The sequence below is a fragment of the Meleagris gallopavo genome, chromosome 13, assembly GCF_905368555.1.
Source record: "Meleagris gallopavo chromosome 13, MGAL_WU_HG_1.1, whole genome shotgun sequence".
NCBI lineage: Eukaryota > Metazoa > Chordata > Aves > Galliformes > Phasianidae > Meleagris > Meleagris gallopavo.
The window spans coordinates 16,374,061-16,393,222 of NC_139416.1; the positions used below are offsets into that span (position 1 = coordinate 16,374,061).

Below are 19,162 nucleotides of genomic sequence, written 5' to 3' on the forward strand. Positions count from 1 at the left end.
TAGTGCTTCTGGTGAATATGTCAACAAGGTTTGCATGTAAAGGTGCTACTACAGTGAGTGGAGTTGTATAAATAGATAGAGAGGTTTGCTTAAAATCAACTGTCAGGCTCTAGTTTCCATCCAAAACAACTGTCTGAGCGTTCAGATTGTATAAATCTCAGCTCTGTGTTCGCTGCTTCTCCAGCTGACACTTCAGTAGAGATCTGTGAAAAAAAAAAAAAGGCAAAAAGTACAAAAAGTACAAAAAAAAAAAAAAAAAAAAAAAGGCAAAGAAAAAGCAGAAGATGCAGCCAAGACATCAGTGATAAAGTGGAGCAGAAGAGGCAGCTGAAGCCTTGGACTGCAGCACAGGACATTGTGTGCTGGAGTCAGGAGTGGCTCAGAGAGATCAATATTTCTTGTCCTGCCACATGCCAAAGCACTGTGTCACCAGTGGGGAGAAAATCCATCACGTAGATCTGTGGTAAGTGAGTGATACAGTGTGACATGTGGATAACAGTGGATAATGTCATAAATCTATGAAGGAGGATATAGTCCATATACTACTGCTTAAAATAATAAGCTATTTGGTGGATGGTTTTTCCCACCCCTGAATCTGCATTTTTGTGTGCTCCTGTGCTTTGCCTGCCACTTCCCCTCTGTGTTTCACTCTCACTTTCTTCTAATATTTCTTGAGCTGTAAAGAAGAGCAAAACTTGTTATTCCCCTGACAGACAGTGACAGTTTCTTGATAGGCTTGGCTGGGAGTAACATTTTGTACCAAGGAAAAGATTTTGGGGCCATTTGTCTCACTTCTACCCAGGTTTTTCCACTTTTTTTGTTTGCCATGAACAGAAGAGGCACTGGGAAACTGCCTTGTTTTCTCCCATGTATAGATGAAGGGCAGGAAATCTTTGCCTCTGTATTCAGACTGAGATGCCCTGAACAAGGCTGAAGGGATGAAGGCGTTTGTTCCCCTTCTCCTTGTCCAGGAGAAACCTTGGGCACCAGCTGTAAGTCCTGGGGTCACACAGTCACACATTACTGCTTAGAATCATAGAATTATTAAGGTTGGAGAGGACCTCTAAGATCATGTAGTCCAACCATCCACCTCCCACCAATTTTGCCCACTAATCATGTCCCCAAGTGCCACATCTTCATGTTCCTTGAACAGTAGCACCACCACCTCCCTGGAAGCCTGTGCCAGTACCCAACCACTCTTTTGGATAAGTTTTCCCTAATATCCAATTTGAACCTCCCCTTACTCAGGAATTGCAGAGGACTTACTGCCTAGCTGTAAATTCTGAATTTTTCCTCTATTTATTGTACTACTCTCTGGTCTTTTGGTCTGCCCCGTGGCAGCACTGTCCGGTTTATTCTGGAGCTACTTCAGCAGAATTCATTTCCTATGTCACATGTTCATAACAGGTCAGGCTTTGGCAGCTTTTTGGTTGTCTTACTCAAATATGGATATTTACTTTTGGCCACAGAATTAGCTTGCTCAGAGTTTTTATGATGTCTGTTGGAGGCTTCTGTATTGCACTTCGGCTTGCAAACCTGTTTTTGGCACGATGATTTGATGACAAAAAGAATTTCTGTTTGCTTGGAAGATGCTATCATACAATGGTAAAGGGACCGTAAAATTGCTGAGATAACATCAGGACATAAACTACAAATTAGCTGTCAAAATATAAGGAAGTACTCATACTCAAGCAAAATCAAACTTTGCTTGTAGTCTTTTGGGAGGAGGGGCAAACAGAGAGTAACCCCAAAGCAAAGAAATACATGGTGAGACAGTCAGAGGCAGTAAGAGTGAAGCAGTGCTTTGGGACCTTGGACACATCAGCTGTCTCTAATACCAAATGCTGAGCCTTAGCAAAACCCTGAAATTGATTTTTAAGACTGTTTATTGTCCAGCCAAGGAACTACTTTCTGAATTTTTTTTCCACTACTGCTGGCAGAAATGCATCAGATTATAACTGCGCATGAAAGATTGCACAACCGTCTTCCTGTGAGCCAAACAACAGTGAAAAGCAAAGCACATCCCAGATACAACTAACGTGTAGATGAAACTGTTCCATACCTATGTATACCTGCCATGAATATCTCTATGTGCTGGATGCAAGGACAGAGATTCATTTTTACATCTTTCAAAAATTACCATGAATGTATCAGGAAGACTAGCTGATGTCAGCAGAAAAAATGAGTTTTTTATTTTAGAAATCAGTCATAGGTAATGTTCCTTCTACGGGTAAGTGAATCGTTACTGCAGTGCTTGCTTTTCTTGAGTAATCGTTGCAGACTAACAGAGTTGTACATGAGTGATGGAGAAAAGAAGGCTGCGGGGTGACCTCATTGCAGCCTTTCAGTACCTAAAGGGAACCTACAAACAGGAGGGGAATCAACTCTTTGAAAGGGTGGATAACAGCAGGACAAGGGGAAATGGTTTTAAGTTGAGGGAGGGAAGATTTAGGTTGGATGTCAGGGGGAAGTTCTTTACAGAGAGAGTGGTGAGGTGCTGGAACAGCTGCCCAGAGAGGCTGTGGATGCCCCGTCGCTGGAGGTGTTGAAGGCCAGGTTGGATGGGGCCCTAGGCAGCCCACGTATTGAATGGGGAGGTTGGTGGTCCTGCATGTGGCAAAGGGTTTGGAGATTCGTGATTCTTGAGGTCCCTTCCAACCCGGGCCATTCTGTGATTCTGTGATTCTGTGATGGGCAATTTGTTGGCTGCTTTATGGTGCAGAGAAATTTGGATGAGATAAAGCTCTGACCTCACGTAATTTGAAAGGATACTGACTAGCACTTCCTTGGTGCAATATTAAAACCAATAAAAAGATTTCTACTAGATTTTAGAGAGTAATTAAATTACTTCATTTTGATGGTGCTCACCCATATTCACCAGGCATAGCAAAATTCAGGTGGATGGTCCATAGAGAATTATAGAATCACAAAGGTTGGAAAAGGCCTCTAAGATCATTTAGTCCAGCCATCAACCCATCACCACCTTGCCCAGTAAACCATGTCCCTTTTCAATGTCCCTTCCCCATTTTCACCATCCAGTAATTAATTTGTTCACAGAAACAACATGGCTGTCTTTTAGGAGAGGAAAAAAGAGAAGCTAACACCAACAAGATAATTACTATGGAATTATAGAGGTCAGAAAAAATCTTTTAAGGTAATAAGTAACACAGAGATATGTATTTGTTGAGTGAATCAAATCTTTGCAGGAGAGAAAGAATTCTCTTTAAAATTAATGAGTTATCTTTTCTACCAAGGACTTGGTAGAAATCAGTGATGTGTTCTCCTATATCTCAATTTCTATGGCAGGTTTGTGTTGTCTTTCAGATTACTTATTTTTCACTACTGTTCCCATAAATACCAAATTTATAGAAAGTTTTTTTTTTTTTTTTTTTTTTTTTAAATGTTTAGACTTGTCTCAAGTGAAGGGAAAGAGAAGAAAGGAGTTTTCTTCAAAAGCTTGCAGAAATATACAGCTGAACAGCATTGGATTTGAAGTTCACATATGTAATGCTCTCCGTAAGTTGCCTACCATAAATTTGAAGCTGATGTTATAGTTCTGATTGCACATTTTTATGATACATTTTATGACTCATTTCCAGACAGATTTATAGCTCTTACAGAATACTAGATGAGCTACTCCACGTAGCTTGTTATACTTCACACACTGACATACTTCATGTCAACAAGTTCTATTTTCTTCTCTGAAATTTCTGCTGGTTAAAATTAAGCCATATTGCGTTCAAAGTACATTTGACCTTATAATTTTTGAATTCTTCTTGGTCATCTTTGAGAATTTGATGAAAATGGCCAAAGGTTTTGACTCTGCAGATGGCAAGCAGTAAATGAGAACTGATATCTCCATGACTTTCGACAGCGAAACCAGGTCTTTCTTTTATACGGGCATTGAATTGACCACCTGAGTATTGAAATGATTTAAGTACAAGGTGAAACCTGTGTAACCTACAAGTGTCCTTTCCAAAACAATCCCAGAAAAAGAAACAGAGAAAGGAGAGAACAATGCTGCTCTTTGCGGGCTAACAGATGTGAAACTATCTACAGATGACAGAGTAGCCAACAATAACCTAGCACAAATCATGAGCAGTTGGAAAGAAAAATATCTTTACAGTAGGCTTTGAATAAACGCTGTGGCTTGGAAACGAGTACAGATTTTGCCCAAATATTCTGGCTGATGCTTTGCCTTTGCTAGGTCCTGTAGGAAGGTCCCATCACCGTCAATGCATCATGTCTTACCACCCAAATATCCGACGTGTCAAAGTCAGACAGAGTAAGAAAAACACCATGTTATTTATATTTACTTGTGAATAAACATAAACGTGTTTTTACTCATGTCCAAAACCCTTAAGATCTTCTGAGGACTGACTGAGTCTTTTAGAGCTGGGTTACCCTTTGGCTTATTCATGAACACGGGACATGCAGGCACAGGAGACAGCTGCTCAGGATATCACATCACTTCTTGCTGCAACTACAAAGCCAGTGTGTCTTTTACATGCACTGTTGTACCTGACTCACACAGGATGTGGCTTTTTGAAGGCTTTGCTTGAACTCATAGTGTGGAAATCCACTCTACTAATCCCTGCAGAGGAATAAGCATTTCCCATGTAGTGTTGCAAGAGTGGTAGCTGCATCCACAGCACGGTGAAATGAGTGGCTGAACCATAGAAAGGAAATGATGATGCCTCAGCCTTTTGAGCAGGCCATCCACTGGAGATGTGTTGCTGCCTGGTGGTGGAATAATCCACCTTTTGTTCTCCATGCAAGGGGAGAGACAGGCATATTGCTGAGACCTGCTGGGATAACTCACCTGGAAGGTTCATCAGACATTAAGAAAATGGTGTGGAGAAGTTTATGCTAGTTTACCCTGGAGTTGTCCATGTTTACCAAACCAGGATCGTGCTTGGAGGCAGCAGCAGCAGCTGAGGGACATTGCAGATGAGTTGGCAAATGCATCAAATGCCAGCAGCAGCCGAGGTCCCACAGATCTATTCACTAATCCACCTTGCTGCAGAGTCCAGGAGCAGCTGTTTTTCAGGGAGCTGCTTCGGAAGCAGAGATTTACGTTGTATTTGACAAGATGAAAGTCCATTTCAGCAGCTCCTGTTTGCATCTGGCGCTTTGCACGGAGGCTGTTCATTTGCTTGCTTTCCAGTCTCACATGCTTTGCTTTGGCTATGAGGATCAGGTGCCCAGGGACATGGGGAATAGCCGCTGTTCAAGGACAGAACATCTTGTTAAAATTTGTTCTATAAAAACGACAGTGACTTTTTTAAGGCTGTTGCTTGCCAGTTCATGAAGCAGAGCTAAGAACAAATTCCTCATGTGCAGCATATTTCTTTTTACGACCTGAAAGGCAGCACACAGTGCAGTGTACAGATTTTCTTTTGGCAGCACTGATTTATCTCGTTCCCAGCCCCTATCCCTAGTAACAAACTATCTTATGTTGTCATTTCTTTTTTTTAGTTATTTCTTAACTCTTGGTCTTTGCAAAGTGTTTTTTAGAGCAGCCGAGATGCTGCCTGCCCACCTTCTCACTGCTGTGCATCAAACATGGGAGTATAACTACAACTTCAGATAGGTTATTAATTCATGGTGCTTTGGTGAAGAGTTGTCAGGGACAGAGAGAAATGGGGCCAGCTTTCTCCAAAAATGACTTTTAGACCTTTGTGCCTCCATGTTGTGAGGAATGAAACATTGACCATTCCATTTCTGCTTTTTGTTATCATGTGACACGTGCATTTTTGCAACATACACACCACTGACATCATAACTAACTTCTCCTGGTGTTTTCCTTCCATTCTCCATCACAGTTGTCTCCCTCTGGAACTCAGGTACCTGTGCCTCCATTCACTTGCAGCATCCTGCCCTCTTCTCCTTTTTTGTAAGGCTGAGTATGGGATTTGTCAAAAACTTTCCCTTAAAAGGTTGTCAAAACTATTGAAAGTGCTTTTGACACAGCTTGAAAACAAAAGGTTCTTTGTTTTTAATTCTGTGTTTTTCAACAAAGATCCAGTCTTTTCCCCAGCAGCAAGAAGTGTTTTCAGTTCATTTCCCTAATACTTTGCAGGCTCTCTTTTTCTACAAATCTCTCTAAATAATATCTCTATTAATCCTACTTCTCATGTTTTCACCAGGAAGTGTTGCATATCTTATCTGTCTTGCCCATTTTCTTGTATTTCTTTTTTTTTTTTTAACCTAATCTAGTTTAAGCTGTAAATTCTTCAGGGTGAAGAAGAAGGCTACATTTTGGCAGCCTTCGTTTGATAATATTGACTTAACATGCCTTAGATTGCCAAGAATGAAAGCAGCAGGTGGTACTCTCTGCTCAGTGCAAGTTCACATAGAGAGAAACTGTGGCTTTTTGCATTTTAAAGGAGATAATGGCTTCAAGACAGAAGAACCTGGTGTTCTTCAAGCCTCTGTTCTGCAGCTATCCATCATGGTTGGATGCTTCCATTCCATTCCTATATAATAATGGTCATCTACCCACGCAGATGCCTGAACCTACTGAGACTCTCATAGTTTGACCCTCATCCAAGAAGTCATTCCAGAGCACCTAAGTGAGCTGAAAATGCAAATGCAGTGTTGAGTTGGTAGCATCCTGTGCTGGTTTAGATTTCCTCAGTGACTGACCAAGTAGACAAGGATATCTTTATAAGGGATTTGTCTGTTTTTCAGTCCATTTCAATGAGGCTACCATAGATGGCTATTTGTGAGAGGAGAGGTGCTAGAATAAGAGATATGTGGAGGAAATTGTAAAATGTATTTGTAAAATGTGTACAAGTGGAAGCAAACTTCAAGCAATAGAAATGGGCTGGTATTTATAAATTCATGCTCTCTGCCATGGCTGCTTCCTTGCAGAGATGGAATTTGACATGTTAATATGAATTCTGTGAACTTTTATCAAAATCCTAGGGCTAACGTGATCCAAGATGCTGTGAATTTGTGAAAATATTTACTTCTTATTTTAAAATCTTTTTTCAGTCACTGTACTTGCAGAAGAATCATTACTCAAGTCACAGGCATGGGTTGATGGTTGGACTAGATGATCTTGCTGGCCTTTCCAACGTTAATAATTTCAATACAACTCCTTTCAGTGGTATTCTAGGAACAGTGGCAAAAAAAAAAAAAAAAAAACCAAAAAACCCAAACAGATCTAAAGATGATCACACCTATTATTATGTGATGAAAGTCCTATTTCTGTCTTAAAATGTCACTCATTTTTCAAGACCGATTTTCCATGGAATGTGAGAAATATTTGATTATTTCCAACTGGAGAAATATATAAAATAACAAAGAATTGTTGCAACTTGATAGACCCTCATGGCTGGTGGTCTGGCAGCTGCTCAGACAATACATTTGAACACTTAGACGAAAGCATCTTGGAGGGTTTTAAAAGCCTTTCTTAGAAATGGATATATGTGTGATTTGGTCTGCCTCTTTTCCCCAGCCATGACAAATAAATGTTAGCAGTGTCAGGAGGAAGAGTCCTGGTGAAGGACGGGAAGGAAAATACCAACAGCCCTGCCCTTGGAAGAGTGGGAATGTTTTGAGAGAGGCATCAAAAGAAAACTCCATGTGTTTCCTGCCACTTGGCCAATTTTTTTTTCCCATCGAGGAAGATGAACCCTTTTCCTCTCGGGGAAACAGTATGACCCCATGAAGGAGCAGTTCCAGACCAGATTCTGTAGTTTTTCTCTGTATATGGGAATTTTGTCTAGGGTCAGGGTGATTAATGAGGGATATAATTAATCTGATGTTATTCAAATCAGTTGATGAAAACTGAAAGTAATAGCTGTATGAGTAACTGCGGAAGGAAAGATGTGCACTGTGGTGTCTGTTGCAAAGTCTAATTTTCTGGAAACAATGAATAATATGGCTTTTTCAAGGGAGGATTTGATGAACATCCAGGCTGAAGAAACTGGTTTCATGCACTAATCTGTGCTTAGAATCAACTGTAGCTGACTGTAGACTGTAGCTATTTATTCCTATAGCTCTCCATTTTGGATTCTGGATTGGAAGGACTCAATTTGTTACCTCTTGTACCATTTGCAGAACTGTGGCTGCTGCAAAAGAATCTAGGTGAGATGACACCGAGGGTTCCTTGCTGCCAGCTCACATTTCTAAATGCAACTAAAGGGGCATTTGTATCTAATAGATTTAACTTTGCTTCAACAGCCTACCTAGCTGGGAGTGCTGGAGTTTTATTCAGGAAGACAAAATACCAAGAGAAAAGTGGGTCAGATCTGTCCTGCCAACAAGAGATGTCCGTGGGTGAAGCAGAGGAGACCACAGTGATGAGATATGGGAGGATGCACGTGAATGACTGGAGGTACTTTTGAAAGTGCAAGTGCTAGCAAAGCCAGAGCTTTTCACCATTACTGAAGTCAATTCAAGTTTCTTCATGTTTTCCTCAGTTCTATTTTTCAGTGTGGTCTAGAAGTCTATCAAGGACTGCGGCTTAATTTTCCAGTGATTTGTCAGGATAAAAAGATGCCATTTCCACACAGCCTGTTGTTCCCAGTGTAAATATGTTTTTAGGCACAAAGAAAAATAATTTCACAGAGCAGAGAAGATGCAAACCCTTCTGGCAGTGTCTATGACAGCATTAGTGCTCTGTTTCCATCACTTCTATTTATGGAAACCCAAAGACAATCTATCTCTTAGATTCCCATAAGATTTGCTATAGCTTAGTCAGGAACCATGAATTACTGCTTAGTAGGAGTTATTTCAGGGAAACTGCAGAGTTTGGGTGGAGGCTGTGCCTCAGAGCACAGATATACTATCTATCCTGGTTCCCCAGAGGGACCCTGGACATACCTTCTCCTCTCCCTTCAGAAATGCTAAATCAACTAGTAGTGGAAATGAGAGTTTCCTCTGGAACTCAGGTTCAGATTGGATATTAGGAAAACTTTCTTCTCAGATAGAGTGGTGATGCTGTGGCACAGGCTGCCCAGGGAGGTGGAGGAGTCAAGGCGTTCCTCAAGGCGTTCAAGGAACGTGGAGACGTGGCACTGAGGGTCGTGGTCAGTAGGCATGGAAGGATGGGTTGTGCTGGGCTTGGCAGTATTAAAGGGCTTCCCCACGCTTAACGTTTCTACAGTTCTATGAACTCCTTTTAATACAACTGATCTTAGGTTTTATATCACTGATCGCTGGCTCCTAAAGAATGGCAACTCCACATAGGAGAGTGAAAGCAGAAACCTACAGAGCCCTGACAGCTGCTTGGGTCTCCCTCGGTCCTGGCAGGGGCAGTTGTGACTTTTTTCCCATAGACATTCTGTCACTGCAGACGTTTTTTTTTTCTTGAGAAATTCCAGACCAAAATATATATAAAAAGGGAACATCTGAATTCTCCTGGCTGGACCAAGAGAAATTCCTTGTGGTTTCAATGGTTAGACTTCAGCTATGTGCTGGCAGTTTGAGGAGAGATGGAGGGAAGCACAAACAGCACCAAGACCTTCAGGAGCCTCTCGTAAAGGCTGTCTGGGTCTCCTTCAAAATATGCATGCCTCAGCTCAAGGATATACCACGCACACTCATGCTGGCCCTTGTGCTATGCATCTTCTGACTGATGCTGCTTGCTATCATGAGATATGCCCATTGCTGATGACACTTTGGCAGCCACAGAGTTTCTGTTTGATTTATGTTTACAATGTAATGAACATGCTTCTATTTATTTCTGCTGTTAGCACCTTGCCTTGGTTTATAGCAAGTTTCTGAGGTTCTCTGGCAAAAATAGAGGGCAAAGTGCAATTAGTTCTGGTTTTGTTTAAAAGAATAACCCACAACCTGAAAGACTTATTTATTTCCTTGTGTTCCTAGAAGATGCTAAAGGACACGTGGTCTACTCTGCAGCATCATCCCAAGAAGAGCACAGGAACTGAAGAAACATGAATGAGGTGTATGAAATTCTTGCCTTTAAAAAAAACAATGTTTTAAACAATTATTTAGGGAAAAATGAGAATATAGAATAAATTCTCGAGCTTTTCAAGAAGACATCATATTTTAAAAGTTAAGAATAATAGGAAAGTGACTTCTCTTGCAGAGTTCTAAAAGTGGGGAATAAAAAGAAGCTTCTGATCTATTTCTTATGGAAGATTTCACCCTACTCAGTGTCACAACAGATGTTTAAAATTACATTAATTTGAAAATCTGGTATTTTACTAGTTCTGAGGTTTTCTGTCAAGAGGGATTGTCCCATCACCCTGGAGTTTCTCTATGTAAGCACTGAGTTCGCAAGGAAGGGTGTCTGGGACTTTTCCTGTTGCTATGATTGCCAGTCCCAAGTGTAAGCTGATGTCTTAAATTATACTGTCAGATTCATCTTGTTTTATCTGATTTCTAAGCCCAGTAGTTCGGAGAATTAATACAGCTTTGGGAAAATCCAAAATCTATGCGATATTTCTTTTGCTACACATAAACTCACTTAACAGAGTGAAGTCATTTGGACCAATTCATTCTTTTCCAGGCACTTTTGGACCCAGAGGAAACCTGCCAAGAGGAAAGGTGTGCCCATAGAAGGCTAACTGGTATTTGACTGGTTGGGTATTGAGTCATGTGTAATTGCTCATGCAAATGTACAGATGTTGACTATTTGCTAGGCAAATTAGATGGGTAAGTAGAGCATCTACTGCATCCCTCAGGACCTTGCCATTTTAGGGGTGTTTGTAACTGAGAGTAGAAAAAGCAGAGTCTATCTTTGGCATCTGTCACAATGGCAGGTAGAAATTATCTCCTTCTTAAAACTAATGATGTAATGATAATAGCTTACTTATGCCATTATAATGTCAGAGCTGCTTAAATTTTCTCAAGGGTCAGGGATGCTGTTTGCCAGCTCTCCCTGACCTGGCGTTGCTCAGATTCATCAAATTACTTCCATGTATTACAGGAGAGTAATTTAGGTGCTGAGGTTTGACATTATGTCTCTTGCAGTTGGTTTCTGCACTCGTCTTGGTGACTCTCATTATTAGTATGTCAGCACTGGCCTTGTGCCCTTATAAAGTGAGGAGCAATCAGTGCCAGATTAATCAGCCCTTACTGTAACGAAAACCAAAGCCAGTTGGTTGTTGGTTTGGTAGGGAAAATACTGGAAGAGAATTGTTCCAGAAAAAGAAAGCAGACAGAGAGAGACATGTGTTTGGGTTTGAAATCTCTGCATTGAGGCAGAAAAGCAAGACTTGCATGCTGTGATAAAATCTCATGCAAATCATAAATATGCACAAATCCATTTTAGCAGGAAACTCAGCCAGTTTTAGTCTAAGTAGCTGCACAGAGGTTTTTGCTGTTTCTCTGAGCAGTGGTAGCAGTCTGCTTTGGTGCCTCAACCCCAGAGACACAAGGAATACTGGCAATAAAAATGCTTCCTCCAATAACACCTTTAGGCCTGGCATTGCTTAATGGGCTGTGAGATCACATGAAGGCAGCTGTTTCTGACCATTACAGAGGACACATTACTCCTTTTAGTCAGTTTTAGTACATGGAAACCACAAAATAAGAAGAAAGTAAATCAGGGCTAAAATACGACATTTCCACCTCCACATGCAGGAAACAATAACAGCTTAGTAGTACTGGCATGAAAGGGACTGATCTCAGCTTTATCGTATTGGGAATGTAATAAACACTCATATTAGAAGAGCTGTAGGTCATTTCGTTTTTCCTGCACACACACTGTGATCCTCCCATTCCCTTTCTCTTGCCGTTCCATAGGGGAGATTAAATATCATAGAGGATGGACTGTGTTGCATGGCCAGAAGATTGCTGAGACTTCAGACTCATTTTATCCACAGTACAGTAAGAAGAAGCAGTCTTTGTTCCAAAAATCTCCTTAGCCCAAAGAAAAATATAATCTAAGCAGTTGTTCCTGGAAGATGCCTCCACCAGTAACTCCAGCCCAGCTCACAATGTAGACACCCCAGATGGAAGACAGCATGCGAGGCATGAAACTGCTGTCCTCAGCATCAACCAGAGAAGAACAGCCCTTAGAAAGAGTGGTCGTGCACTGGCACAGGCTGCCCACAGAAGTGGTGGAATCATCATCCCTGGAGGTGTTCAGGAACAGTGGAGATGTGGCACCCAGGGACGTGGTTTAGTGGGCAGTATTGGTGGTAGGTGGATGGTTGGACTAGATGATTTATGGAGGTCTTTTGCAACCTTAATGATTCTATTATTCTATAGAGCTCGGATATGAGACTTGAATTTCATTAGTAAAAGTAAATAGTGCAAGCTACTTTACTAGGATAATACTGATATGTTACACTGCACCTTTCAGAAGGGACTTCACCTACTGGGAACGCTCTCTCCTTTCCAATCTCCGACTTCTTTTTCAGAGTCCTGGAAGGAACTCCTGAACAAGCCTGTTCTCATGTTTTCATTCCTGAAATACAGAAGGCTTTGAGACATGTCTTCTTCCTTCACTCCTCAAAGGGCTGCGGTAGAGAACATGAATTATGGTGTAACCTGTGGCTGGCAACAGCATGTCAGAAGTGGGCACCTCCCTGGGGACAGGAGAGAAATCACAGCCTCACTTCTTCCTGCCTGCTGCAGCCAGAGGTACTGTGTGTGGTAAGGTCGTTGTTTGGTTGTGGTTCAGCTAGGATGGCCTGTTAACAGCAATCCAGAATTCAGGAAATGCAAAGCAAGAAATTCCTTCTCCTTACTGTTGTTGTTGTTGGTTATTTTTTTGTTGTTGTTTGTTTTTTTTTAAAGATGGAAGTGAGTGATTGAGTGTCTTACTTAACTTTACTGGCAACTTGTTTCCCAGGTATGATATGGTGGATGTTCTAGAATAGGCAGAATTGAGTTTTTGCTTCTTGTAAACAAGAGGGACAAAGATTTTGTTCTTCCATTGGTATTTGCTGGAATTCACTACTCCATGCTGAATCAGTTCCTCCAGGTCAATCTGTTCTTTAAACAAGACTTTAGGTCAATGCTGCTTCTCTACAAGTGCATTTGTTCAGGTCCAAAGTCTGTCTCTTCCAAAGGTGGTTAACTGTGGGTGACACGTGAGCTCCCACTCATCTGTACTCCATGCGTTGTGCTGGCAACATTCTATTATGCCAAACTAATCAAGATATGTTAATTCTTTATGAAATTCTCCCATCTTCAGGTGGTCTGCCATACATTTGACCTTGTGGATGGACAGGTGCTCGAAAATCACACTTGGGTTTTTCCTAATTCTGCATTATTTTTGGATTTAAAACTTTTGAAAGTGCATGCAGTGAATGCGTGTGTGCCTGGAATCCTGGTTTACTGCATCACAGCTGACTTTAAAAGTGGGGAATTTTAATGAGAGAAACTGCCTTATAAATCTGACCTACAATATACCACTGAATGGATAAGTTCATCCCCTGTGGCTCTGTCGTTCCATGTTGGTTGACTCTAAGTGCCTTTTCCTTCTGCATGCTTCTGAGTGACAGTAATTCTTACTGGCAGCCACAGCAGATCCCTTCCACAGCATCTCCCAGCTCTAGTCTTGTTGGGAATCCCAGATGCTCCCTAGCAATCTGATGACAGGCTTTACAACAGGGTACCTATGTCAAGTAGCAACTTTTCAGGGATATTGCTTGAAGAATATCTTGACAAATATCACTGAGTGGCAAGGTGCAGATGCCAATAATTTTCAAATGAACCTGGTGAACCGGGAGTGGGTTTTGGCTATATGACTTATCCACACTTCTACCACTTCCTCCATTTCTGCCTCTCTTGGACCATATCTGGCGGCAGACACGTCAGAAAGGGATAAAACCAGCATGTCACTTGTCTTTGATGTGGGGTTATTTTATATCTATCCATCTGAAAACCATTGCAGTGAGACACTACAAACATAACATTGCTTGGCTTTTATTAAATAATTTTTTCTTGGATTACTACCCATAATACAGTAAAAAATAGAATGCACTAGCTTGCAATTTCTTTTCACGCTGACTCTCCCTTTTGTTCTATCTCAAGTTCAGAGGCTTCCTCTAGAGAGCTAGTGTGAATAAAGTATACAGTGAAAACTTCCACGGTGGTCTAGGTTTAAGATTAGGTCTGTACTTTATTCAGTTGCCAAGTAATCATTGCATTGAAACTGCAGCTATAGTCCCAAATTTAAGGACAGTCAAGTAGAAAAAATCATCTTCAAGGGCAGACAAGTCTGTAGTTTCCTGAGAGACATCAATATTCTCATTCATTATATGGAGATTGCACATAAACAGGCTCAATGAAGTCAGTGAGGGAGTTTGTCTTTCCTTGCACCAAAGAAGAACCCAGTTGAGTCTTTAGAGCTCAAATACTTTGTATGAAGCATTTATTGGAACTCACATTTCTGAGTTTACAGCAGTGGGTGCTCTTATCATGATGGCACAAAGATGCATGGCCTGGCCTGTGGGAGAAGCAAATGGCTGTGGTGCTGGACATGGGCTTTCCGCCCTTATAGATAGCACCCTGATTATTCAGATACTAGGAAAATCTACAGATAAAGTCATAAAATATGCCAAGGTTCAGGATGTATGAGTGCCACAAATAGATTGGGGCTACTATGGTGATTATGTATGAAATAATCATTTACAGAAGTCTTATGACTGGCTGATCTGTATCTTTTAGCATTTCAAACACACACTCTTTTTAATCATTGGGTTTCCATTCAGTTTTTCTGTCCAGAGATGCCCAGGGTAAGTGGCAAATTCTAAATCGGATCTGCTAAGGATGTGCTGATTCATGGCAATAATTGAGATCTGCTCCATGTTTTAACCAACCCAGCAAAATCAAAGCTCTGTTACCATGTAGATGCTGTGTTTTCCATGCTGTGTTTTCACAGTTTCAGAAAGGTTTCAAGAGCAGGGAACTGATGCAGAAAGAGGAAGATAACTGCCATGCTAAAGTCTATCTTGGTCCAAAACTCTTGCATTTGCACTGCATTTCAGCAGACCATTGCAGCACGGGCAGCAGAAGAGGTAACAACAAATGGAAAGCAGACAAGACATCCCCATTGGTTGTGTGCCTGAATATTACAGGCAAAAGGAGTACGTCAGCCATGCGTTCCTTTTCAGAGAAGAGCAGGACATCAGGAAGTCTCTTAATCCTTTCTAGGTTGCAAAATGATGGAAATTTGAAAGACTGCCAAGGAGAACTGGGATCAAAAGCGTTAGCATTCTATTTTTTTGGGAAGAAAACTACCTATTCTGTGAAAAAAAGAAAAAAAGCCCTGCAGCTGAGTGAAATATCTGTCTCTGAATGATACTTGAGATGGGTTCTTAAAATACTCCCTTCGTCACTTCGTGATGATGGTTTCTGAGTTCTTTCAAGTGGTTTTTTTGGAGCTCCATTAGATAGTATGAGACAATTCTCACAGCTCTTAGAAACCATCAAAGTCTGTCGCAGACAGAAGCAGGAGGACACAACATGGAAGGAGTTTTCTACCCACTCTGAAGATTAATTTGTAAAAGATAATAATAATAATAATAAAAAATACATTCATAATCAGTCTGGCAAAAGATAGAAGATCACAACAACTTGTACTTACTAGAATGTACTTCGAAGAACAAGTTGTACTTTTATGCTGAGTTGTTTTACTTTCACTGCAAAATATTTTGAAATTGAGCTTTCCTGCAGGGTTATTTATCCAGCCTGTGTGGTTTAGGAGCACTGCAGAGGGTTTCAGGTGCTACCTCTCTGCCTCATCAGGGCTTGGGACAATGAACTGAATCCTATAAACCGACAATTTGGGCACCTGGGACTGAAGCCATGAAAGGAAGTAGCTGCCTGGTAGTGGCTTAGCTCAGCATGTCTCAGTTCAAAGTACAGATCCTTAATGTTCCTTTGTTTGGCTGTTACAGATTCGGAAAGCCCCTAACAAGCCATTGGCATCTTCATTTCCTCAGCGATGTCCCCTCCTGGAACCTTGCCACACTGTGTCTCTGGACCAACTGACTATCACCACCCTCAAGAAAAATGGAAGCAGAAGTACAGGCGTCTATCTCTCCTCATCCCACCCTCTCTTCCATGAGCTCTCTTCCATGAAGCATTTGGGTTCTCGTCTGTTTGGCCTCCCTTCTCTGGAGGAATCTGGTTACAAGAGGAGGTGGCCCCAAGGGATCTGTAGCCATTGCATGCAGTCTTGGAAAGAGAATGACAATTGGCATGACTACACTGACCAGCCCAAGAGGAGAAAAGGGCTGTCACCCAGGATCCAGCGCACAGAAGAAGATATTGACATAATTATTGGCACAGAGATGAGAGATACGTCTCGTGCCTCAAGAACTTGTCCCCTCACAACATAGCTCAGCGAATGCACAGTGAGAGCTGGCTCTTGTGAAGAGTCTGCATTAGGTCTTTTATCCAGACATGGAGATTGTCATGGGAAGAACGGGAGGCAGCAGTTGGAGCACCTAATTTCCCCTGAGGACAGTGGCTTGAAGGCATACTTCTTCTGTCGGCATACTTCTGTCGGCATTTTCCTTTGGCCAGCATCCCTCTGCCTCCCCTGCCAGCTGTTCAAGAGCCCAGTCCACAGGTGTCTTGCTGTCTCCACAGACTGGAAAAGGAGCCTTGGCAGCAGTATTCTGCTTCACACCGTAGGATGTTCTGGCTACTTGTCTCCTCGGAGGATTTAATGCTGCTTGATTTGCCTAAAGTTATGCATGAAGGGAATGAATTCATTCACAGGGAGTGAATTAGACTTGTCTCCCACTTCTTCCAGGGCCACTGCATCCCCCCAGCTGGGCATCTCTGGTCCTTAGCCTGGTTCTTAGCTGGGCAGAGGAGCTCAGCTCAGCACTATCAGTGAATCTTCTAGCCATCTCAGAAATCCCCAAATAGGTAAACCGCTGTTTTTTTCTTCCCTTCTTTATCCTAATGGCTTCTGAGTGCTGTAATTACCTTTCTCTTGCTAATGAAATGAGAAGGAATAACCTTCCTGAAAGGCAAGGGGCTTAACAAGGCAAAATCTGCCAAGTCAAGGAGGTGCATTCACATGTGCATGCAATCCCAAGTGGCTCCACGACTAATTTGCCCCGTGTCATTAATTATCTCTTATCTCGATAGGGTAATCGGGATTCACAGTTCTCCCGTGTGTTTTCCTGACAGCTCATGCTCAGGAAGAAAAGGTTCAGAACAAAAGTATGCAGAACAAAGAACACGGTGGTAACACAAGGGTCACACAGGTAGATGTAATTTCTCTGTTAACTTCACTGGGCTGGTTGCCCATGTCTTGTTTTGTTTTTTTTTTTTTTTTTTTTTTTTTTTGTTTGTTTTTTTTTCCTTGAACGTCCGCATTTATTTTCAAACTCTATTCAATCCATTTATTGTTCGTTGTGTTGAGCACTTTGTCCCCTTGATGTCGGCGCCTTGCTATGAGCTCTACTATGTGTGCTTTGAAAGTAGGGTCAAACAGTCTGTATTGGTGAAATGAGACTCTTGTATTGCCATTTTTTGTTTCACTGGCTTGAGCTTTGTCTCCCAAGGTTTTCAAGTGGGACACCATTCACTGCTCGCAAGTCCTCAGATGTTGGCAGGGTATGTGAACCCAATGTTATTGTGATTTATTTACTTCACTACTCGTGGAAAAGTTGTGGGAAGTCCCTAAACCACTGACCACTGGCTTGTAGGATGTATCAGGGGAAGACTTTGCATATATATCCTTCTATACGTATACACATTAATCAGGGCAGAAGGATGGGCAAACCTCTACTCTGATGTAGAAGGCAGTCCCATGAGCAGCAAACCAGCATCTGCCAGGCACTTCAAATGCAGCTCATCATGCTTTAATTTTTCCCTTTTTTTTCTGCCTTTTATCCTTCCTACTGCTTAACAGGCCACACAAAGCAGAGATTTCTGGCTCTTCAGAGCAGGCACTTAGCAGCATCTTGTGCAGTAGCTCAATTAGACGAAATGTTCCCCCAGCTTCTGGGGGGAAAACAGCAGTAACAAATTGCAGAAGGCTTATTTAAACATGGCTGTTTATTTTTATTGGAGATTGAGTTACCTTCCCTTATAGGAGTAATGTTTTGGAATCCTCAGTTCGCCTACAATAAATCTCAGTTTCCAAAGAAAAGGAATGAGGCTCCTTGTCATTTTTCTTTGCTTTCCTCCTTTGGTGAGTGAAGGAAATTCACCATGAAGAATCATTTATAACAAACTTGCTTTTGAAATTGTTGGCAAGTCCTTGGCATGTCGGCAAAATGAATTACTGCCCTATCCTTGGGCAGCCAAAGGACAAAGACACAGCTCTCTTGTTTCTCATTGTAGACTGGCAGGACTCTACTATCAGGCAGCACAGAGAATGAAGAAAGCAAGAAGAAAGGCTCACAGCTGGATTTCAGAGAGGGTGGTGAGGGTGGAGGGAGGGACCCCAGGTCCTGTTATGACTTCAAGCCATGTTTGTCCCAGCAATTGCCAACAGCCACATGGACAATGTTTTGTTGCTGGTATTGTGGCTTCTTGCAAATCATGGGCTTCATTTCCAGTGTGGGCAAAGAACAATGTGAAGTTGCACCCAAGGCTCTTTAATTCTCTGAGAAGGAATGGTATTTAGGTTAACGCAGAGTAAAGGGACCTCAGGGAAGAGCAGACTGATGGTGAAGACCAAGACTTCAAAGATGTTCTCAAGTGGCTCTGACTCTTCTCATCCTGAGCAGCTTTTCATAGAGATTTGCTGCTGTGGGCTAAATTGCTTGGAAGTGTTTGGCTGATAGAACAGCTGGAACTGGTCATCTCCAGCACCCAACAGTCTCTGTCATAATGTTTTTATTATTTATTTATTTATTTTGCAATCACTTCTTGTTTTTCCCCACAAAGCTCCGAAAAGGTTTTACAAAGGAGGAGAATTTTTTGTTTATCATCACAAATATATACAGCTGGAAAAACTGAGTTTATGTATGTAAGTCAGGATCACATAGTGCACAGGCATGTGGACAAAGGAGTGTAAGATAATAGGGTAGACACCTAGCAGCAAAGTCCAGGGAACTTTATCATTTTTGGTCTAATTTCATAGGGAAATTAATCTTATGTTATCCAGCTGTCTGTATCTGATCATTAACTTAAGTTTAAAGAGGGAATAGTGCTAGGATATGCAGTACAGCAACAAATAAATACCTGCATGTTCAAATTGAAATTAAAATGTTATTTTAGGAAAAATGACACCTCAACATTCAACAACGTTAATGTA

The 19,162-nt window shown here is 41.6% G+C and overlaps 1 long non-coding RNA gene across 1 annotated transcript; it reads left to right on the forward strand.

Moving 5' to 3' along the window:
- The first annotated feature begins 251 nt into the window (after positions 1-251).
- LOC146543508 (uncharacterized) lies at positions 252-19,093 on the forward strand. Its single transcript, XR_014886055.1, has 6 exons — positions 252-463; positions 3,409-3,516; positions 8,194-8,347; positions 9,841-9,919; positions 10,487-12,567; positions 15,834-19,093. It is a non-coding gene; the product is annotated as an uncharacterized LOC146543508 (long non-coding RNA).
- Positions 19,094-19,162: the final 69 nt, after the last annotated feature.